Genomic DNA, 21,605 nt, shown 5'->3' with positions numbered 1-21,605 from the left:
TGAAATGTTTACTGACAAGCCCTTAACCAACAATGCAGTTTGAAGAAAAATAAGTGTTAAGTAAAAAATAGAAGAGCAGCAGTAAAATAGCAGTAGCGAGGCGATATACAGGGGGTACCGGAACAGTCAATGTGGAGGCTATATACAGGGGGTACCGGAACAGTCAATGTGGAGGCTATATACAGGGGGTACCGGAACAGTCAATGTGGAGGCTATATACAGGGGGTACCGGAACAGTCAGTGTGGAGGCTATATACAGGGGGTACCGGAACTCCTTCAACTGGAGCAGTAAAGATCCCTGTGACAGACAGACAGACACAGACAGACAGACAGACAGACAGACAGACAGAGAGAGAGAGAGAGAGAGAGAGAGAGAGAGAGAGAGAGAGAGAGAGAGAGAGAGAGAGAGAGAGAGAGAGAGAGAGAGAGAGAGAGAGAGAGAGAGAGAGAGAGAGAGAGAGAGAGAGAGAGAGAGAGAGAGAGAGAGAGAGAGAGAGAGAGAACTGCACAAATAAGACTATTTAACATTTTCAGCACATTTTAATTTTGAAATTATGATCATGGAAACCGTGCTTCACATTGTTGTCATCTTGTGATTCCATTGTCTTTCTGCAGCTGGTCTTTCTCGTTCTCTACAGCTTTCATCTGGTTCTCTACAGCTTTCATCTGGTTCTCTACAGCTTTCATCTGGTTCTCTACAGCTTTCAACGTCGATGCTTGAGCTGTAATAAAATTAACAGCAAAAGGTCCAATAACTTTTCAACCTTATTTTTTATTTAACCTTTATTTAACTAGGCAAGTCAGTTAATTAAGAACAAATTATTATTTGCAATGACAGTCTACCCCGGCCAAACCCGGACGACGCTTGTCCAATTTTTGCCGCCCTATGGGGACTCCCAATCACACCCGAATGTGATTTGAACCAGGGACTGTAATGACGCCTCTTGCATTGAGATGCAGTGCCTTAGACCGCTGCGTCACTTGGTAAGAAAGCTCAGCAATGCAACTGCGAAAACTGCCATTATTTTTGTTGTTGTTGTTGTTGCGGTGTCTCTCCTTTCTTTTATACGTTGTTGGAGTTGCTGAGTTTGTAAATGTTCCTGTCAAATTATATTTGATCTATTTATTTTAACAAATGTAGAAGGTGGATGTCCATAAAAAAACGTCTTAGATGAGGAGAAAGTCAGGAAGGTAATCAGCGATTTCTGCAAAGTAATGCTAACTGTTTTTTCTCGTAACACATCTTTAAGGCTCACATCTTAAATAAAACAACTTCATTCAATTAATTTCAATACAAATAACTTTAAATTCCTGAGAAACCCCATAGACAAACCCCAAAGACCTTCAGTTAATACACCAACCATACTGCAGTTAAAGTCTCTGTCAGTACTGTGGTCCCAAACAGAACATCATATGAGCCATTTGGGTTGAGAGAGGGAGAAAGCTGTAGAGTGGTGAGTGGGCCTGGATCATTACCATTGAGTTGTTTCCTGTTGTTTTTCCCTTTCTGTGGAACTACAGATGCAGGATTTTAATTTGATCACTCTTATGTTGCTGAGAATTTTCCTGCCCAACAGGAAGAGCAAATGTATAGTGTATTTAGTTTACAAAAATGCCTCTAAAGTTTGTCATTTCCACTTTGCAATTCCAGACTTGATTTGCCCTAACGAAAAATACATCAACTCCCTACAAAAATGTCCATTCATTATAATCCACATAATAATTCACATTTCCTGTTGCTGCAGGATTATTTTCCTTATTTAGCAAACTGGCTCAAATTAAGATCCTACATATGTACATTAACCCCGTTTCTCTGTAACAAGGACAGCAGGAACAGAGTGAAGCACGGGGAGGTTAAATGGCGATGGGGTAGGATGGAGCTGAGGGAGGTGGACAAGGGGTGGTAGCGGGGTTAAACTAAACAGATTAACAGGAGCCTGCAGTTGATCAGGGGCATCAGAGAATGAGGGGGAAAGCAATCAGTCTGAAACACCACATCCAGAACATCTTCATCAACAATCATTTGAGGTAGAGGAGGCAATATTCTGAAGATCTAAGAAACCATCAGGGCAAAAACACCAGGAGAGAGAGAGAAACGACCAAGACGGGAAAATTAGGAGTCAGTTAAACGGATTAAACTGGGACCTTGCAACAAGATCAGGGATCAAGTGGAGCAAAGCTCAGATCAAGTGGAGCAAAGAGAAGAGGCAATATTCAAACACAATGATGATGAAGGTGATTGTCACGCTTAGGCCCAAAGTCCTGGTGATCATCATGTGGAACAAAGAATCGGAATTCACTGACTTTGAGTTTGCTGTGATCATCTGAAGGACAAAAGAGAGAGAGAGAGAGAGAGAGAGAGGGTGTGAGATAACTTTTGTGAGTGTAATGTTTACTGTACATTTGTTATTGTTTATTTCACTTTAGCTTTTTATCTATTGCACTTGCTTGGCAATGTAAACATATGTTTCCCATGCCAATAAAGCCCCTTAAATTAAAATGTAATTGAGAGAGAGAGAGAGAGAGAGAGAGAGAGAGAGAGAGCGAGAGAGAGAGAGAGAGAGAGAGAGAGACTGGAAGGATATCTGCCTGAAAGACTGGGATGGAGGGACATTGTGAACAGCTGGGATGAGATTTGTGACTATTCACTTGGCAGAAGAAGGACATGTTGTTATGAGGCTGGGTTAGATGGAAACATATATCATCAGTCAGACTGAAACAGGACTCTTCTTTGTTAGACAGAAGTCTAACAACAGCTCCAATCTCATCATCACTACACTATAATTGACTACAGCCCTGTCCAGCAGGCAAACCTGGGTTCAAATAGTATTCATAATATTTCAAAATGCTTTGAGTGTTGGATTAATCTGGAATGACAGACGTGCGGGTGGATGATTTTCCCTTTTGGGAATGTTACATTGGTTCCACTGTGCCAGGCAAAGCTTTATCAAGCACAGCGGAGGATTTGTACGATTTCTAATATTGTTTGAACCAATGTCTGGTGGATCAATACTGTGTGAGGACTGTTATTTGATCAGCACACATTCAGATAATGAAGTGGGGAGGTTGGTGGTTGGGGAAAGGAACAACATGGACATGTGGATGGACTGCTCAAAAAGCTAACAGTTGAATAATTGATCAACGGTTTGATGTTTTTTAAAGTCCTGCACATGATTTTTAAAGCCGAGCACGCATGCACACACACACACACACATTACTCGTTATATATTGCTGTACTGTCGGAACTAGAAGCACAAGCATTTCGCTACACTGGCAATAACATCTGCTAACCATGTGTATGTGACCAATCAACATTTATTTGAAGCACACAGTGCTTGCTTCTCAGTGCCAAAACAATTCCTATATTGTTCCATTTTCACTTCAGGTGGCTTTGTTCCTGGCTCAACAGTTGGTCTGCGACATCCTTATCAACAAAATAAATAAAACACCTTTTATTCCCCTGCTCTAAAGCCAACGGCTGTTCCTGTATTTCATTGTGTGATTAAGTAAGCTATGGTACCTTGTCAAATTGGACTGTTGAGTTGATGATAATGTATTATTTTCTTGACTGTAACTAACACGGCTCATTTGTTGACATGAAGAGTTATACACTGACTTGGCAAACTGCGCTCTAAACTGAACTGGCATGTTTTCCATTGGGAGTTTCCATGGTTGACTTTCAAACCGTTTCCTGTGAATGATATATGACCTATCCATGTCATAGTGACCTGTGTGGGATGGGACTCTAAAAACCACCTTCTGACACACGGTCAAGATCACTGTATTCATTTTGATGGGATGTTAAACGGTTCGAAGGATTTAGGTTTCCACTATCTGTGTGTCCTACGCTTCAAGGTCGATCACGTTAACTGCCTGCAAATTCTAATGCATTGATATGTCTCATGGATGTCACTGTTAAAATGAAGGATGGATAAGGCAGTCTATTTCCCAATCTTAATCGACCCCTAAGCCCTTTCAACCGAATTGTGGCTGCTTGAGGCTGATAAGACCAGTTGAATGGTTCTTGTGAGTTTACAACTGTAAATTACTGTGTGTTAGATGTTTTTTTTTATAGCTTTTTAAAATTTTAATTATGTCTCATCAGATGCTGCTGTTGACTGGAGTTAGAGGTAACTGGAGGGAGACTGGGAGAGGTGTTTGTGGTGCGTCATGGCAACAGAAATTAGTCTGTGGTGTGTCACTGTAACTTAATGGGGATCTGTGTGTGTGTGAGAGAGAGACCGAGAGGGAGAGAGAGAGAGACCGAGAGAGACCGAGAGAGAGAGAGAGAGAGAGAGAGAGAGAGAGGGCAACACAATTAGACCCAACCAAATCAAGAGAAAGCAAAAAGATCATTACTTGACAAATTGGCAAGAATTAACCAAAAACCTGAACAAACTGGAATGCTATTTCAACCTAAACAGAGTACACAGTGGCAGAATACCTGACCACCGTGACTGACCCAAAATGAAAAAAAGCTTTGACTATGTGCAGACTCAGTGAGCGTAGCCTTGCTATTGAGAGGCCGCCGTAGGCAGACCTGGCTCTCAAGAGAAGACAGGCTACGTGCACACTGCCCACAAAATGAGGTAGAAACTGAGCTGTACTTCCCAACCTCCTGCCAAATGTATGACCATATAAGATACACATATTTCCCTCAGATTACACAGACCCACAAAGAAATTGAAAACAAATTCAATTTTGATAAACTCCCATATCTATTGGGTGAAATATCACAGTGTGCCATCATAGCAGCAAGATGTGTGACTTTCTACCTTAAGAAAAGTTGCCTGGCTACCCACACTCCTTGCTCCGGCCACGCCCACAGACGTTAGTTTCTTCTCCGCAATGAGTCTGGATCTGATTCCCTCCCTGACCCTTCACCGAACCCATTCGGGGCCATCTGATTGGTCCAGAAACCATTGGGTTGGGCCAGAGCCAGACCACACGTGGAAGCATCAGTGACTAGATCAATAGAAAAGTGGTCAGATGAAGCAGATGCTAAGCGCAGGACTGTTTTGCTAGCACAGACTGAAATATGTACCGGGATTCCTCCAATGGCATTGAGGAGCACACCACATCGATGACATCGTCCCCACAGTGACCGTACGTACATACCCCAACCAGAAGCCATGGATTCCAGGAAGCATCCACACTGAGCTAAAGGCTAGAACTGCTGCTTTCAAGAAGCTTATAAGAAATCCCGCTATGCCCTCTGACAAACCATCAAACAGGCAAAGCATCAATACAGGACAAAGATCAAGTCATACTACACAGGCTCCGACGCTCGTCGGATGTAGCAGGGCCTGCAAACCATTACAGACTACAAAGGGAAGCACAGCCGAGAGCTGCCCAGTGACATGAGCCTACCCGAAGAGCTTAACTACTTCTATGCTCGCCTCGAGGCAAATAACACTGAGAGTACCAGCTGTATCGGAAGACTGTGTGATCACGCTCTCCGCAGCCCGATGTGAGTAAGACCTTTAGACAGGTCAACATTCACAAGGCCGCAGGACCAGACGGATTACAAGGACGGTGACCAACTGGCAAGTGTCTTCACTGACATTTTCAACCTCTCCCTGTCCGAGTCTGTAGTACCTACATGTTTTAGGTAACCTGCCTAAATGACTACCGACCCATAGCACTCACGTCTGTAGCCATGAAGTGCTTTGAAAGGCTGGTCATGGCTCATATCAACACCATCATCCCAGAAACCCTAGACCCACACTAATTTGCATACCTCCCCAACCGATCCACAGATGATGCAGTCTCTATTGCACTCCACACTGCCCTTTCCCACCTGGACAAAAGGAACACCTATGTGAGAATGCTATTCATTGACAACAGCTCAGCATTCAACACCATAGTGCCCTCAAAGCTCATCACTAAACTAAGGACCCTGGGACTAAACACCTCCCTCTGCAACTGGATCCTGGACTTCCTGACGGGCCACCCCCAGGTGGTAAGGGTAAGTAACAACACATCTGCCACGCTGATCCTCAACAAGGGGCCCCTCAGGGGTGCGTGCTCAGCCCCCTCCTGTACTCCCTGTTCACTCATGACTGCACGGCCAGACACGACTCCAACACCATCATTAAATTTGCCGATGACACACAAGTGGTAGGCCTGATCACCGACAACAACGAGACAGCCTATAGGGAGGAGGTCAGAGACCTGGCAGTGTGGTGCCAGGACAACAACCTCTCCCTCAACGTGATCAAGACAAAGAAGATGATTGTGGACTACAGGAAAAAGAGGACCGAGCACGCCCCCATTCTCATCGACATGGAGCAGGTTGAGAGCTTCAAGTTCCTTGGTGTCCACATCACCAACAAACTAACATGGTCCAAGCACACCATGACAGTCGTGAAGCGGACACGACAAAACCTATTCCCCCTCAGGAGACTGAAAAGATTTGGCATGGGTACTCAGATCCTCAAAAGATTCTACAGCTGCACTGGTTGCATCACTGCCTGGTTTGGAAACTGCTCGGCCTCCGACCGCAAGGCACAGTACATCACTGGGGCCAAGCTTCCTGTCATCCAGGAACTCTATACCAGGCAGTGTCAGAGGAAGGCCCTAAAAATGGTCAAATACTCCAGCCACCCTAGTCATAGACTGTTCTCTCTGCTACCACAAGGCAAGCGGTACCGGAGCGCCAAGTCTAGGTCCAAGAGGCTTCTAAACAGCTTCTACCCCCAAGCCATAAGACTGAACATCTAGTCAAATGGCTACCCAGACTATTCGCATCCCCCCTCCCCACCACTGCCACTCTGTGTTGTCATCATTGCATAGTCACTTTACCTACATGTACATACTACCTCAACTAACTGGTGCTCCCGCACATTGTACCGGTACTGGTGCCCCCGCACATATGGACCTTGCATTGTGCACAGGGGCATTGTCATGCTAAAAGAGGAAAGGGCCTTCCCCAAACTCTTGTCTCAAAGTTGGAAGCACAGAATCGTCTAGAATGTCATTGTATGCTATAAACCTTCTTAGGGATTAGGTAAATCATGCAGCGCCGTGTCGTGATCGCAAATTTGACAGAAACAACAATGTATGTTGGCTGAAAGCTTAACTTATTGTTAGTTAACTTACTGTCCAATTTACAGTAGCTATTACTGTGAAAAAATGCCATGCTATTGTTTGAGGAGAACTCCTAACAACAAAACACTTTTTTCTTAGCGATAGGTTTGATACATTTACCTCTGAAGGTGAAATGTGTACTTACATTCTGAAATCTTGCTCTGATTTATTATCCAAAGAGTCCCAGAAAAAACATGAAGTGTCGTTTTGTTAGATAAAATCATTTTTCATATCATAAAAAGGTCCATATAGCATGCAAGATCGAGTTTGTATTTCCACTCGTTCAATTTGCAAAGAAAGGAATCTGTGAAAATCTAACCCTAAACGTTGTTTCAACCAGTCAAATCACGTTTGTATTTATTCCTCAGAGATCCTAAAACGTAACAAGACTTCACTATATCATTAGGATTGTAGTGTATATCCTATAGGACACCAAATTTGGTCAGAGAGCGACGCCTTCATGGAGTGCCGATGACGCGGGCTGTCTTCACTTGATTAACTTTGTCAAATAAGCACCAATCGGGGTCAAACAAAGCTAGCTAGATAGCCAATGAGCTGGGCTTTACGGGAGTAAACATTTGCTAACCTTGTGCGACAGTAAACCTTTTTGTTTTGGATAAAAATGACAAGAATAAGGAGACGTATGAAGTTATGAAAACTGGGTGTTTTGCAAATGTTGAACTTACAATATGGCTACTAATACTGGAAGTCCAAGTCCAAGTATACAGATTTGACGATATTCTTGTAGAAAAAATGTCATGTAAATGTCTCCTTCACGATTTGCCCAAATGTACCTGGGTGACTTCACACTAAATGTCATGTAGCTTGCTCATACTTCAAGTTATCAGTCTGAAACTTTGCACATACACTTCTGCCCTCTTGTGGACACCATCGGAATTACAACCAGAGTGGTAGCTAGATTTGGGACTTTTTTGTTGCATTTCAAAGATGGTGTTTTTTTTTTTAAGTTGTTTTTTTCTTCTACCAGATCTACTGTCTTATATACTCCTACATTAAATTCACATTTCCACAAACCTCAAAATGTTTCCTTTCAAATGGTACCAATAACATGCATATCCTTGCAACAGGGTCGGAGCTACAGGCAGTTAGATTTGGGTATGTCATTTTCGGCGAAAATTTAAAAAAAGGGGGCTATCCCTAAGAGGTTTTAAGATTTGCCTTCACTGGAACTAAGGGGCATGGCTAGAACCATGACAAACATCCCCAGATCATTATTCCTCATCCACCAAACTTTACAGTTGGCAAGTCGAGTTCTCCTGGCATCTGCCAAACCCAGATTCGTCCGTTGGATTGCCAGGAAGCGTGATTCATCAGTCCAGAGAACGCTTTTCCACTGATCCAGAGTCCAATGGTGGTGAGCTTTACACCACTCCAGCTGACACTTGGCATTGCACATGGTAATCTTAGGCTTGTGTGCAGCTGCTTGGCCATGGAAACCCATTTCACAAAGCTCCCGATGAACAGTTCTTATGCTGACATTGCTCCCAGAAGCAGTTTGGAAGTCGGTAGTGAGTGTTGCAACCAAGGATAGAAGATTTTTACGCTCCACGTGCTTCATCATTCTGCGGTCCAGTTTTGTGAGATTACCACCTCGTGGCTGAGCCGATGTTGCTCCTAGACGTTTCCACTTTACAATAACAGCACTTACAGTTGACCAGGGCAGCTGTAGCAGGGCAGAAATTTGACAAACTGACTTGTTGGAAAGGTGGCATCCTATGACGGTGGCACATTGAAAGTCACTGACCTCTTCAGTTAGGCCATTCTACTGACAATGTTTGTCTATGGAGATTGCATTGGCGGTGTACTCGATTTTATACACCGGTCAGCAACAGGTGTGCCTGAAATATCTGAATCAACTAATTTATTGGGGTTTCCACATACTTTGTATATATAGTGTATATTATGGACATTTTCTGAAATTGCAATGTAAAAATTTAAAATTAAATCCTGTGTAGCACCTTTACAAATTGTGAAATTCTCAGACTTAAGTATGTAGAGCAAGACAGAGCAGCAGAAGAATTGTGCGACATGTCAAGCTACAAGAAAATGGCAACCAGTGAGGCAAACACCATTGTATATACAACCCAAATGTATCTGTTTATTTTTTCCGTTTTGTAATTGAACATTGTTACAACACTGTACACAGCCATTTCAAATGTCTCTATTCTTTTAAAAGTTGTTTAGTGTAATGTTTACTTGTCGTTTATTTCACCTTTGTTTATTATCCATTTCACTTGCTTTGGCAACGTAAACATATGTGAATTGAGATTGGGAGAGAGAAAGATTTATTGGGTATTGTATACCCAACTTGTCACACCCCAATCACATAAAATCGAACAAAACAAAAAGCCCCCCAAAAATAGCGTAATGTTTTAACCCTCCAATGATCGAAAAGTTTAGTAGCCTTCAGTTAATCCGTTTATCTCAAACCATTCCGACACAACACTTCTGTACTAAGCTTTCAAGGACCCAAACACCATTCCCTGCCTCGCTTTCCTACCCGGTAGCTTACCCCTTTGACATCCTTCACAAAAACATCCTTTGCCATTTCTCTCTGTTTTACTTTGAGGAGTGTATATTTGTTCTATTTGCACATCCCCAATAGCACTGTTTTTCGAATCATCGTATCTACCTCAAAACTGTAACCAGAACCTTGGAATGCGTGGGCGTTTTGTTCCACAAGCTATTTCAACAACGGGCGCCTACCATCACCCGTGAGAGGGGGGGGAGCCGAGAGTTAGACGAAGAGCTTTTGCCAATATCACATCGCCATTTAGTCGTTAGATAACCATTGTAGTTGTCAGTTTAGGATAGTTTTGCAATTTGAACGCTTTTATTAAATATATGCGAAATATTGACCTCCTAACGGATACTTTACATAAAAGCATAGTTGTACCTCCCCTAAATCGTAGTAAAGTAACGTTATCCGTGTCTCTTGATTGACGGGTCCATATTTCTTTTCCTGAAAGAACGGTAAAAAAAACATTTTTTTAAAAATAAAGCCCTGTGAAACTGAAGAACGGTCAGCGAAAAATAACGGAGGTGGAAGAAATTGAAATATCAAGAAAGATTGTTGGGCGCATCCGAGGGACAAGTGTGAAAACAAGAAATCACTGAAAAAGAGACAAGAGTTGTGTCATTTGCATATTTCTTTAGACGTCCTTATTTTGTCAGAATTAGTTTGTTGACTTAGGGTAAGTACACCATTGTTATTTCACTAAATAATTGTTAATAACATAGTGTTAGTGTTTCGTTTTCTCGTGTCATTTTAGGCAAGTCTTTTGTCATAATTTTCAAATAACCTCAACAGTCGTGTAGCAATGCAAGTAAAAAACAACACGTTTAGAACAAAAGATTTTGATGGGCAGAGTGAGAACATGCCATTTATTCACCAAATTCGGGTATATAAATGCATTTTTTTTCCTATTCTGCAACAGTGTGCATGATGAGAATAGTGTTAGTTTGTTATGATCATTTGAGCTGTGACCCCAGTCTTTGCCCCGCTGTGTCAAAACATCCACTGGTATAGGCCAGCAATGCAAATAAAAAAACAACCATTTAGGACAAAAGGTTTTGATGGACGGAGCGAGAACATGCCATTTATTCACCAAATTCGGGTATATAAATGCATTTTTTTCCTATTCTGCAACAGTGTGCATGCTGAGAATAATGTTACAGTTTGTTATGATCATTTGAGCTGTGACCCCAGTCTTTACCCCGCTGAGTCAAAACATGCACTGGTATAGGCTACTTGTAAACAGTGCCTGGTTTAGCATGGCGCTCTGTTTATTTTCACAAACAAAGGGATATAGGGATAAATATGTCATATTTTCACGACGGCTAGAAGGGATAGGTGTGTGTGCGTGTGTGCGCGCGCGCACTTGTGGCGTTGCCATTGACGATCTTTGTTCAGTGTTTTCACTCCCCAGACAGAAATAACCCCCACCCCTCCCCCCATATAATATGGTTATACCTTCTGTTTTTGTCTGTGTATTTGTGTGTCTCGGGCTGGGGGATGGGGATAGACCCGCGCGAGGTTCTATGCGCGCGGTGTGTGCGCGAACCACGGGGGAAATGTGTGTCAATGTCAAATGGAGGTGTGTTGCGCTCTGCTCGCCCCGCATGAAGACTCATGTGCGTTCATGTTGATTTTCGGACCTTTCAGAGATTTGACATAGTTAGATTACAGCAAATGAATATATATGTGCTGCAGCCACAAACCATTGCATTGGCATGACGAAAATCTAAGTGTTTTGATTCAAAGAATGACACAGGCAATAGGGCAGGCTTCAGTTGTGCGTGCACATCTAGGCCTATAGGCTGCCTCCTTGCTCTGCTCACGGCAGCCACAGCACAGGCTTCCACAAGCATACACACACACACACACACACACACACACATGCACGCATATGCACACGCAATGAGTCATACAGCATTTAAAGACATATTCAATGTTGTTCACACACACACCACACACACACACACACATACACGCACACGCAATGAGTCATACAGCATTTAAAGACATATTCAATGTTGTTCACACACACACCACACACACACTTGCTTGCAAACATATTTGGCATAGAGATATTGAGACATTGGCATTCCCAGCAGTATGTAGTGGGTGGGGTAGGCAGGCAGGCTACCTAAGGTCCATTTGGAGCGACTTATTTTGGTCTTATCGGGGTAGGCTATGTGTCTAGATTGGGGTAGGCTATGTGTCTAGATCGGGGTAGGCTATGTGTCTAGATCGGGGTAGGCTATGTGTCTAGATCGGGGTAGGCTATGTGTCTAGATCGGGGTAGGCTATGTGTCTAGATCGGGGTAGGCTATGTGTCTAGATCGGGGTAGGCTATGTGTCTAGATCGGGGTAGGCTATGTGTCTAGATCGGGGTAAGGCTATGTGTCTAGATCGGGGTAGGCTATGTGTCTAGATCGGGGTAGGCTATGTGTCTAGATCGGGGTAGGCTATGTGTCTAGATCGGGGTAGGCTATGTGTCTAGATCGGGGTAGGCTATGTGTCTAGATCGGGGTAGGCTATGTGTCTAGATCGGGGTAGGCTATGTGTCTAGATCGGGGTAGGCTATGTGTCTAGATCAGGGTAAGGCTATGTGTCTAGATCGGGGTAGGCTATGTGTCTAGATCGGGGTAGGCTATGTGTCTAGATCGGGGTAGGCTATGTGTCTAGATCGGGGTAGGCTATGTGTCTAGATCGGGGTGTTGACTGTGTCAGTGTACATTAACTGTCTCTTAACTGTGTTCCCTGCTAGGTGTGTTGACAGTCAGTGAGTTTTATGTCTGTATCCATGTGCAGTAGTGAATATCTCAGTATTTACACTGTGTTCCCTGTGGCCCAGGGCCAGACACAGATAGGCCAACCAGTATAATACCCTGTCTGTTCCCACACACACACACACACACACACACACACACACACACACACACACACACACACGCTGCTCTTACAGCCACTCAACACAATCCTATTTATAACCATCACAACCCACCATGCTTCCCTCCTTCATTCATGTTTCCCGTGCTGGGTCCATTTGGCTACGGGTTGTAGGGTTGGACCTTGTGTTGTTTTGGTGCTGCCCTCAGGTGTGTGTGAGGGGGAGAGTGTGTGTGTGTTAGGGGGAGAGTGTGTGTGTGTGTGTGTGTGTGTGTGAGAGACACGTGGTGTTTGTGTGGGACTGAGGCTGGTGTGTGTGTGTGTGTGGTGTGTGTGGATCCATTTTAGATCCCCCCCCCAATGTATCTAATGATCTCTTTCACAACTCCTATTGACTCATGTTTTGTAACCCAGTCTCAACATGTCATGGCATTTTGAAAACACCATCACAGTTTAACTAAGTTTTTTTTTTTTACAATATAGCACCACATTAGGCTGCTGTAACAACACCCATAAGTTCCTGTATGGATGCATCCCAAAGAGCACACTAAGAGTTCCCTACACAGTCCCACAGGGCTCTGGTCAAAGGTAGTGCACTAAATTGTGAATAGGGTGTCATTTGGGATGTGTTATATGAGTTTTGGTACTCCAGCCACACAATCTGTTATTCAGACAATTATATCTCCTTTTTATTTACGTGTCATTTTACATAACCAACCCATCTCCAGCACATGAATCTCTGTATTGTTAATTTAGAGGCTTTACTGGTAATTGGTGTCCATAACTAGACACACACACACACACACACACACACACACACACACACACACACACACACACACACACACACACACGACTGGTTGAATTAACAGCATGAATGTAGATGGTTGCCATCCAGAACAAGACAACAACAGCAACTCAGTACTCCAACTCCCTGAACTAAAGCGTTCAGAGAGTACTCTGTGTGAAAGTAAAACAGGTGTTGTCGGTGCCTCTGCTAGTCTATAGACAGTAAGGCAAAATGAGAAAGGGAGACTCCTTTCTATTTAGAGAACAGTAATATGTTCCACATATCCTCTCAGAAAAAAGGATGCATCGGCTAACAAATTACTCTGATTTAAAATTAAATTACATTTTATTTGTCACATGCGCTGAATACAACAGGTGTAGTAGACCTTACAGTGAAATGCTTACTTACAAGCCCTTAACCAACAATGCAGTTTGAAGAAAAATACTAACACAAAAAAATAAAATAAAAGTAAAAATAATTAAATAGCAGTAGTAAAATTACAATAGCAAGGCTATGTATAGGGGTTACCGGTACAGAGTCAATGTGCGGGGGCACCGGTTAGTCGAGGTAATATGTACATGTAGATAGAGTTATTAAAGTGACTATGCATAGATAATAAAACAGAGAGTAGCAGCAGCATAAAAGAGGGGGGGTGCAAATAGTCTGGGTAGTCATTTGATTAGATGTTCAGGAGTCTTATGGCTTGGGGGTAGAAGCTGTTTAGAAGCATCTTGGACCTAGACTTGGCTTTCCGGTACTGCTTTCCTTGCTGTAGCAGATTGAACAGTCTATGACTAGGGTGGCTGGAGTCTTTGAAATGTTTTAGGGCATTCCTCTGACACCGCCTGGTGTAGAGGTCCTGGATGGCAGGGAGCTTGGCCCAAGTGATGTACTGGGCTGTTCGCACTACCCTCTGTAGTGCCTTGCGATCGGAGGCCGAGCAGTTGCCATACCTGGCAGTGATGCAACCAGTCAGGATGCTCTTGATGGTGCAGCTGTAGAACTTTTTGAGGATTCGATGTCCAGATAAGCTCTCTATTTATTCTCTACGTGCATGGTGGATACCCTACGCTCCTGTGACCGTCCGGGACTCGAATCCCGGGCCTGTGTTGGCCCACTGAGCAAAAGCCTCCCATCAGTTTTCTCAATGTACTACCAGTCCATAATCACAGCTCTCTACATTTTTTTTTGCTGTCTAGTCAGTAGCTATCAAGCCCTATCAGTAGATTACAGATCACATTGCCGTTGCTCATTTCTGAAAACGTTGTTGTGATGCCACTGTCTGATGTAAGCTACAGTCAAATTTGTAGAGATCTGATGGAAATTGTGGTTTAAAGGTAAATGGTTTCTGTTGCAATCAGCTATATATATATATATTTATAAGCGATTGGACCTCACGGTGTTGTTTACACTGTAGGTATTAAGTATTAATTTCAAGCTTTCATAACAATCGGTAATCTGCATTTTTGGACACCGATCATGGCCTATTACATTGCACTCCACGAGGAGACTGCGTGGCAGGCTGACTACCTGTTATGTGAGTGCAGCAAGGAGCCAAGGTAAGGTGCTAGCTAGCATTAAACTTATCTTATAAAAAACATTCAATCTTAACATAATCACTAGTTAACTACACATGCTTGATGATATTACTAGTTTATCCAGCTTGTCCTGCGTTGTATATAATCGATGCGGTACCTGTTAATTTATCATTGAATCACACCCTACTTCGCCAAACGGGTGATTTAACCTTTTAAGGCTAGGGGGCAGTATTCGGAAGTTTGGGTGACTGAGGTGCCCAAAGTAAACTGCCTGTTACTCAGGGAAAGTCTAATAATTATGACCCAAATTGCAGTTCCTATGGCTTCCAATAGATGTCAACAGTCTTTAGAAATTGTTTCATGCTTGTTTTTTGAAAAATGAAGAAGTATTCGTATTCTTTCTAAGTTTCCCTCAGAAGGACTCTTGTCTATTGGCGCGCATGAATGAGTGCGCGCTCCTCGTTCTTTTTCTCCTGGATTGAACACCGTATATTCCGTCTTAAATTTGATCGATTATTTACATACTAGGGTACCTGAGGTTGGATTAGAAACGTTGTTTGAATTGTTTGGACAAAGTTTACAGGTAACTTTTTAGATTCCTTTGTAGGTATGTTGGGCGAGTTGGGACAGGTGGATTTATAAATCACACACCAAATAAACTGACATTTTTGGGATATAAAGAATGACTTTCTCGAACAAAACAACCATTCATTGTGTAACTGGGACCCGATGGATTGCAAAAAGATGAAGATCTTCAAAGGTAAGTGATTTACTTTATCACTGAGTTTTGCGACACCTGTGCAGTTTATGAATTCATGTTAATGCAGGAAGTGGGTGAGGCTCTGTCCTCAGACGATCAAATGCTATGATTTCGCCGTAAAGCCTAGTGTAAATCAGACTAAGAGGTTCGATTACCAAGATTCTAACTAAGCTAAAGAATGGTGTATAACACTTATATTTTTATGAATGTTTAATAATACTACTTTTGTATTTTGAATTTCGCACTCTGCAATTTCACCGTATGTTGTCGAGGTGGGACGCTATACTCCCAATGATAAGAATGAAGTTAAACGTTAGCTTTTTTACATGGCACATATTGCACTTTTACTTTCTTCTCCGACACTTTGTTTTTGCATTATTTAAATTGAACATGTTTCCATATTTATTTGAGACTAAATTGATTTTATTGATATATTATATTAAATAGAAATAAGTGTTCATTCAATCTATATATATAACTATATATATATATATATATATATAATATCTCAGCCAAAAAATATCAACCGATTTATCGGTATCAACTTTTTTTGGTCCTCCAATAATCGGTATCGCCGTGGAAAAATCATAATCAGTCGACCTCTAATAGGTATGGTTTACTGTATATTGGGTTGGTATCATTCACTCTCTCACCATTGTCAACCACATAACATTATACAAGCACGATGTGCATTTGATTTGTAGAGACTAATTTAGATTCAATTTGACATTCACACTGAAGTTAGGCGTTTGATTTATTTTGGCTTTGCTGACTTACTCACTGAACGCTGCCAGGTGGTGGCCTCCTATAGCTACTATTCATATCTGGCTATCTGGATCGGCTACAGATGCAAGACCTTAATTTGATCACTCTTTTGTTGATGAGAATTTTCCTGCATGGCAGGAAATGCAAACATGTCTATTTGAGTTTTAAAAAGGCTTCTGAAGTCTCAAATTAAGATCCTACATCTGTATAGCAATATCCCCTAACGTGAAGGTCAAATATGTTTGTGTGTGTGTATGTATGTGCACGTGTGTTTGGGGGGAAGGGGGGGTCTGCGTGTGTGTGTGTTTGGAGAGAAGGGGGAGATCTGCCTGTGTGTTTGGAGGGAAGGGGGTGGGGGGGGGGGGGGGGGCTCTGCCTGTGTGTGTGTGTGTGTTTGGAGGGAAAGGGGTGTGTGTTGTGTGTGTGTGTTTGGAGGGAAGGGGGTGGGGGGTCTGTGTGTGTGTGTGTTTGGATGGAAAGGGGTGTGTGTGTGTTTGGAGGGAAGGGGGTGGGGCGTCTGCCTGTGTGTGTTTGTCAAGGAAGTGTTTGTAGCACTGTGGTTAGCCCTGGTTTGAATCATTGTAAATTAGCGATATTCATGAACAGGTTCACCATAACGGTCTCACAGAAATGAAAAGAAAACCGTGTGAAGACTTGAGTGACACACAGAAAATATTGATATTGAGAGAGAGAGTGGAGGGAGAGAGATAGCAGCCCTTTCCTTTAGAAGCATAGGCAAACTATGTTTCCGAGAGAGTGCGGGAGAGAGAGCGAGCTTTGGCACCTCTCAATATCTCCATGGTGGCTAGAGTCGCTTGTTCTATTCCTTTAGACATTTTGTCCTTCTTTCTCTCTCTCTCTCTCTTTGTTTTGCCTCTTCTCAAAGGCATACTTGTTCAGAACCGAACAGATCTTTACTCTCACACGCTTGCAGACACAGAAAAGCTCATACAGACACACAGTATGGAAGACAAAGAGCAGGTTGCTGTATCTGTGTCAGCTGGAGACCACTCTGCAGAGCTGCCTCCAGGGCAAGATTCATGACAATAAATGACAACCTGCAAACACATAGCGGACGTGTTGGAAAAACAACAACCCCCTGAATACTGAAGACTGAGATTTGAAGCAATATCTTAATTATTATGATCCAATATACAGTATATCCATGTAGTAATCTCAATTACTGTGTGTGTTTTAACCCTTCACTTCTGCTTAGATGTTTGTGCTATTCTTATAAGATCAGCACAGCTGAGGAATTCTTTTGGGAGAGAGCTCTGTTTATTATGGGCAGTAAAGATGTAGGATCAGATCTCCATAACTTCCGGCAACGACAGAGATGGCCGCCTCGTTTCGCGTTCCTAGGAAACTATGCAGCATTTTGTTGGCTCACTCGAGACACGCTATCGGAGTCGGTACAGCCAGCTGGTTTCTTCACGCATCGCGCCGACAGAAACCAGCATCTTTCTGGTAAGAAGAGGGGCGGGGGGGTATGCCTTATGATTAACGAGACGTGGTGTGATCATAACAACATACAGGAACTCAAGTCCTTCTGTTCACCTGAATGAATTCCTCACAATCAAATGTCGACCGCATTATCTACCAAGAGAATTCTCTTCGTTTATAATCACAGCAGCATATATCCCCCCCCCCCCAAAGAAGACACATCAATGGCCCTGAACAAACTTTATTTGACTATGTAAACTGGAAACCACATGTCCTGAGGATGCATTCATTGTAGCTGGGGATTTTAACCAGGCTAATCTGAAAACAAGACTCCCTAAATTCTGTCGATTATGCTACCAGGGCTGGTAAAACCCTGGATCATTGTTATTCTAACTTCCGCAACGCATATAAGGCCCTCCCCCGCCCTCCTTTCGGAAAAGCTGTCCACGACTCCATTTTGTTGTTCCCAGCTTATAGATAGAGACTAAAACATGAAGCTCCCGTGCTCAGGTCTGTTCAATGCTATATGGGTCTTCCAAATAGACATGACCCCAAGCATACTTCCAAAGTTGTTGAAAAATGGCTTAAGGACAACAAAGTCAAATTATTGGAGTGGCCATCACAAAGCCCTGACCTCAATCCTATAGAATTTGTGGGCAGAACTGAAAAAGCGTATGCGAGCAAGGAGGCCTACAAACCTGACTCAGTTACACCAGCATTGTCAGGAGGAATGGGCCAGAATTCACCCAACTTATTGTGGGAAGCTTGTGGAAGGCTACCCAAAATGTTTGACCCAAATTATACAATTTAAAGGCAATGCTACCAAGTACTAATTGAGTGTATGTAAACTTCTGACCCACTGGGAATGTGATGAAAGAAACAAAAGATTAAATAACTAATTCTCTCTACTATTATTCTGACATTTCACATTCTTAAAATAAAGTGGTTATCCTAACTGACCTAAAACAGGGCATTTTTACTTGGATTAAATGTCAGGAATTGTGAACAACTGAGTTGGAATGTTTTTGGCTAAGGTGTATGTAAACTTCTGACTTCAACTGTATATAATCGGCCATGTATTCTTTGAAGCACAGCCCTTCCTTTGCGTTGTATAACAAAGTTGAACCTGGAAGAACTGTCTGAGATTCTCTGAGTCGCCCCCACTCCCTCTACAAATCTAAAATCTTATTTAGCTATTAATACCCCTCTCATGTTGCATACCCTTGAGAACAAACACACACACACACACACACACACACAAACTACACAGCAAACAGTTTAACCTTTAATATCTCAACCTTTCACCCTAAATTCCAAATTTAGACTACCTAAGTGTATGTTGTTTGTCAGACGCATAGCCAGTAGAGAAAGAGAAGCCAGATGAGAAAGGGGAGCCCCTGCCAACATGATTGTTTACCCTGCTTTCCATTACACTGGAAGCTTGTTGTTGGATGAAGAGAGGGAGGGAGAGAAAGGGATAGATGAAAAGGAGCTGGAGAGGGAGGGAAATGGAGCGATGGGGGGGGGGATGACAAGGGAGCAAGGGGCGAAGAATAGGGGGTTAGTAATAAAATATAGAGAGAAAAGGTGACAGAAAGGTGGAGAGAGAGTGAAAACAGACAGATAGACGAAGGTATTAGAGAGAGGGAAAAGAAAGACGGATGCAGAGGGCAAGAGAGAGAGCTAGAGAAAAAATAGATATATTATTGAGAAAAGAGAGCGTGAGATCCAGGTGCTCTGATAGTTATTCAGCTCATGTCTGACTGCAGGTGTTTTAGAGACTGACTGGCCTCTCAGAGGGGTTGAACAATGCAGGATGAGTAAGCCACACACACACTTCCACACACACCTGGGTGTGTGAGCTGTATCTGTACAGTCGTGTTATCAGCACCCAGCAGAAACATAGCAGTACAGGGACACGCCTCAGTGAACAGCAGGACGTATAGATCAAGGTAGAGACCGAATATCCTGGATCCACCCAGAAATAAGTTAAAATAACGGAAAAGTAATGTACGACTCCAACTCTGATATTCTCCCACAGGGATTCATTTACTGTAACAGTGCTTTTTCATAGAAAAAAAATACATAAAATTAAAAATAATAATTCTTGATTTCGATTGGCAGATACCTCTGTTAGGGTAATTCTATTAGAATGGATGGCCATAACTCTGGTCCTTGAGGGCTGTAGAGTCCACAGGTTTTCATCAGGCTCTGTTCACTATGGCCTATAATAGGTCAGATGTTTGTCGTCTGTTGACTACAGGCCAGGGGTATGTCGTCTGTTGACTACAGGCCAGGGGTATGTCGTCTGTTGACTACAGGCCAGGGGTATGTCGTCTGTTGACTACAGGCCAGGGGTATGTCGTCTGTTGACTACAGGCCAGGGGAATGTCGTCTGTTGACTACAGGCTAGGGGAATGTCGTCTGTTGACTACAGGCCAGGGGAATGTTGTCTGTTGACTACAGGCCAGGGGTATGTCATCTGTTGACTACTGGCCAGGGGTATGTTGTCTGTTGACTACAGGCCAGGGGTATGTCGTCTGTTGACTACAGGCCAGGGGTATGTCGTCTGTTGACTACAGGCCAGGGGTAGGTCGTCTGTTGACTACAGGCCAGGGGTAGGTCGTCTGTTGATTACAGGCCAGGGGTAGGTCGTCTGTTGACTACAGGCCAGGGGAATGCTGTCTGTTGTCTAAAGGCCAGGGGAATGCTGTCTGTTGTCTAAAGGCCAGGGGAATGCTGTCTGTTGTCTAAAGGCCAGGGGAATGCTGTCTGTTGTCTAAAGGCCAGGGGAATGCTGTCTGTTGACTAAAGGCCAGGTGTGTGGAGTTGGCTCTCTAGCCAGTCAGTCAATGATTGATCAATGAAGGGTGAACAGAGAACCAACAGAGACCGGGAAGGGACACAGCAGATCTCAAGGGCACTGACCTGTATTACCTTGTATCAAAGCAATATTTACTGTAGCCACATAATACCATCCACTCCACAACAGAAAGATGTGATTTCTGGAAAGCTAAAGAATTGCATCCACTTGAGGAAGATAGGACTCTGTGTAGGGAAAAGCATCCAGAAAGATGTGTTTCCTCAGATTACTTACTGATCTTTTAGCTGTGTTTCTGTGTTCTTCTCTTCTGATTCATGATCCTCTTCTATTGGCAGAACCAATCGAGAGATCAGGGCTCATATTTGTCAAGCGTCTCAGAGAAAAAGTGCTGTGCTGATCTAGGATCAGTTTTGCGATTTAGATCATAATGAATCAAATTATTATGGACAGGGAGGACCTGATCCTAGATCCGTTTATCTACTCTGAGACGCTTGATGATCACAGGCCCATATCTGTGTCACTACTGTTGTAGCACTTGGTAGTCTCTGTAGTGGAAGAAGTCTATCCAGTTGGCAGAGTACTGAGGTAGAAATGGTCCGAAAGGTTGTTGACATTTCGCATATTGGTCCAAGGCTGCCTGATAGCAGTTCAAAGACCTGGCACCGTGGCAGTCGAAGCTCACTTGAGAGAGCTGAACTATTTTATCACTGAGTAATATTGTAGTCCTTGATGGTGAATCAACAAGTGTTTACTTCACTGAAGCTACACTTACAGTATTCCTCATACCTGCGTTGCATTCACTGGAGAGCATAATAATAGAACTATCAGATAGATCAGATAGAAATATACTATGTAGAACAGATATGCTTCTATGGAGTGAGCATATGGAATTGGCCATTGTTACCTTGTGTTGATTTTATAGTGTACAATTTCTAGTGTTGATTCAGGTGTTAAATGAACACCAATTTGTGTAAAATAAC

At 43.0% G+C, this 21,605-nt stretch overlaps 2 protein-coding genes and 1 long non-coding RNA gene across 3 annotated transcripts in view; 2 read left to right on the top strand and 1 right to left on the bottom strand.

The window, feature by feature from the left end:
• The window catches only part of LOC110532929 (fucolectin-like), a 235,673-nt gene that overhangs the window by 54,681 nt on the left and 159,387 nt on the right, over nucleotides 1–21,605 (top strand). The gene's annotated exons all lie outside the window — the stretch shown is intronic.
• On the bottom strand, nucleotides 524–9,743 carry LOC149980793 (uncharacterized). Its single transcript, XR_016483131.1, has 2 exons — nucleotides 9,623–9,743; nucleotides 524–722 (listed from the first exon to the last, which is right to left on the bottom strand). It is a non-coding gene; the product is annotated as an uncharacterized LOC149980793 (long non-coding RNA).
• ndrg2 (NDRG family member 2) overlaps nucleotides 9,589–21,605 on the top strand; it is a 37,286-nt gene continuing 25,269 nt past the window's right edge. Inside the window, exon 1 of the mRNA XM_036989203.2 lies at nucleotides 9,589–10,304. The gene's annotated coding sequence lies outside the window, so the exon portion shown is untranslated. The remainder of the gene's footprint in view (nucleotides 10,305–21,605) is intronic.

This window comes from Oncorhynchus mykiss, chromosome 9, assembly GCF_057628025.1.
Source record: "Oncorhynchus mykiss isolate SJ-2025 chromosome 9, ASM5762802v1, whole genome shotgun sequence".
Taxonomy (NCBI): domain Eukaryota; kingdom Metazoa; phylum Chordata; class Actinopteri; order Salmoniformes; family Salmonidae; genus Oncorhynchus; species Oncorhynchus mykiss.
Note: the sequence above shows the minus strand (reverse complement) of the source record. Positions and strands in the feature narration are given on the sequence as shown.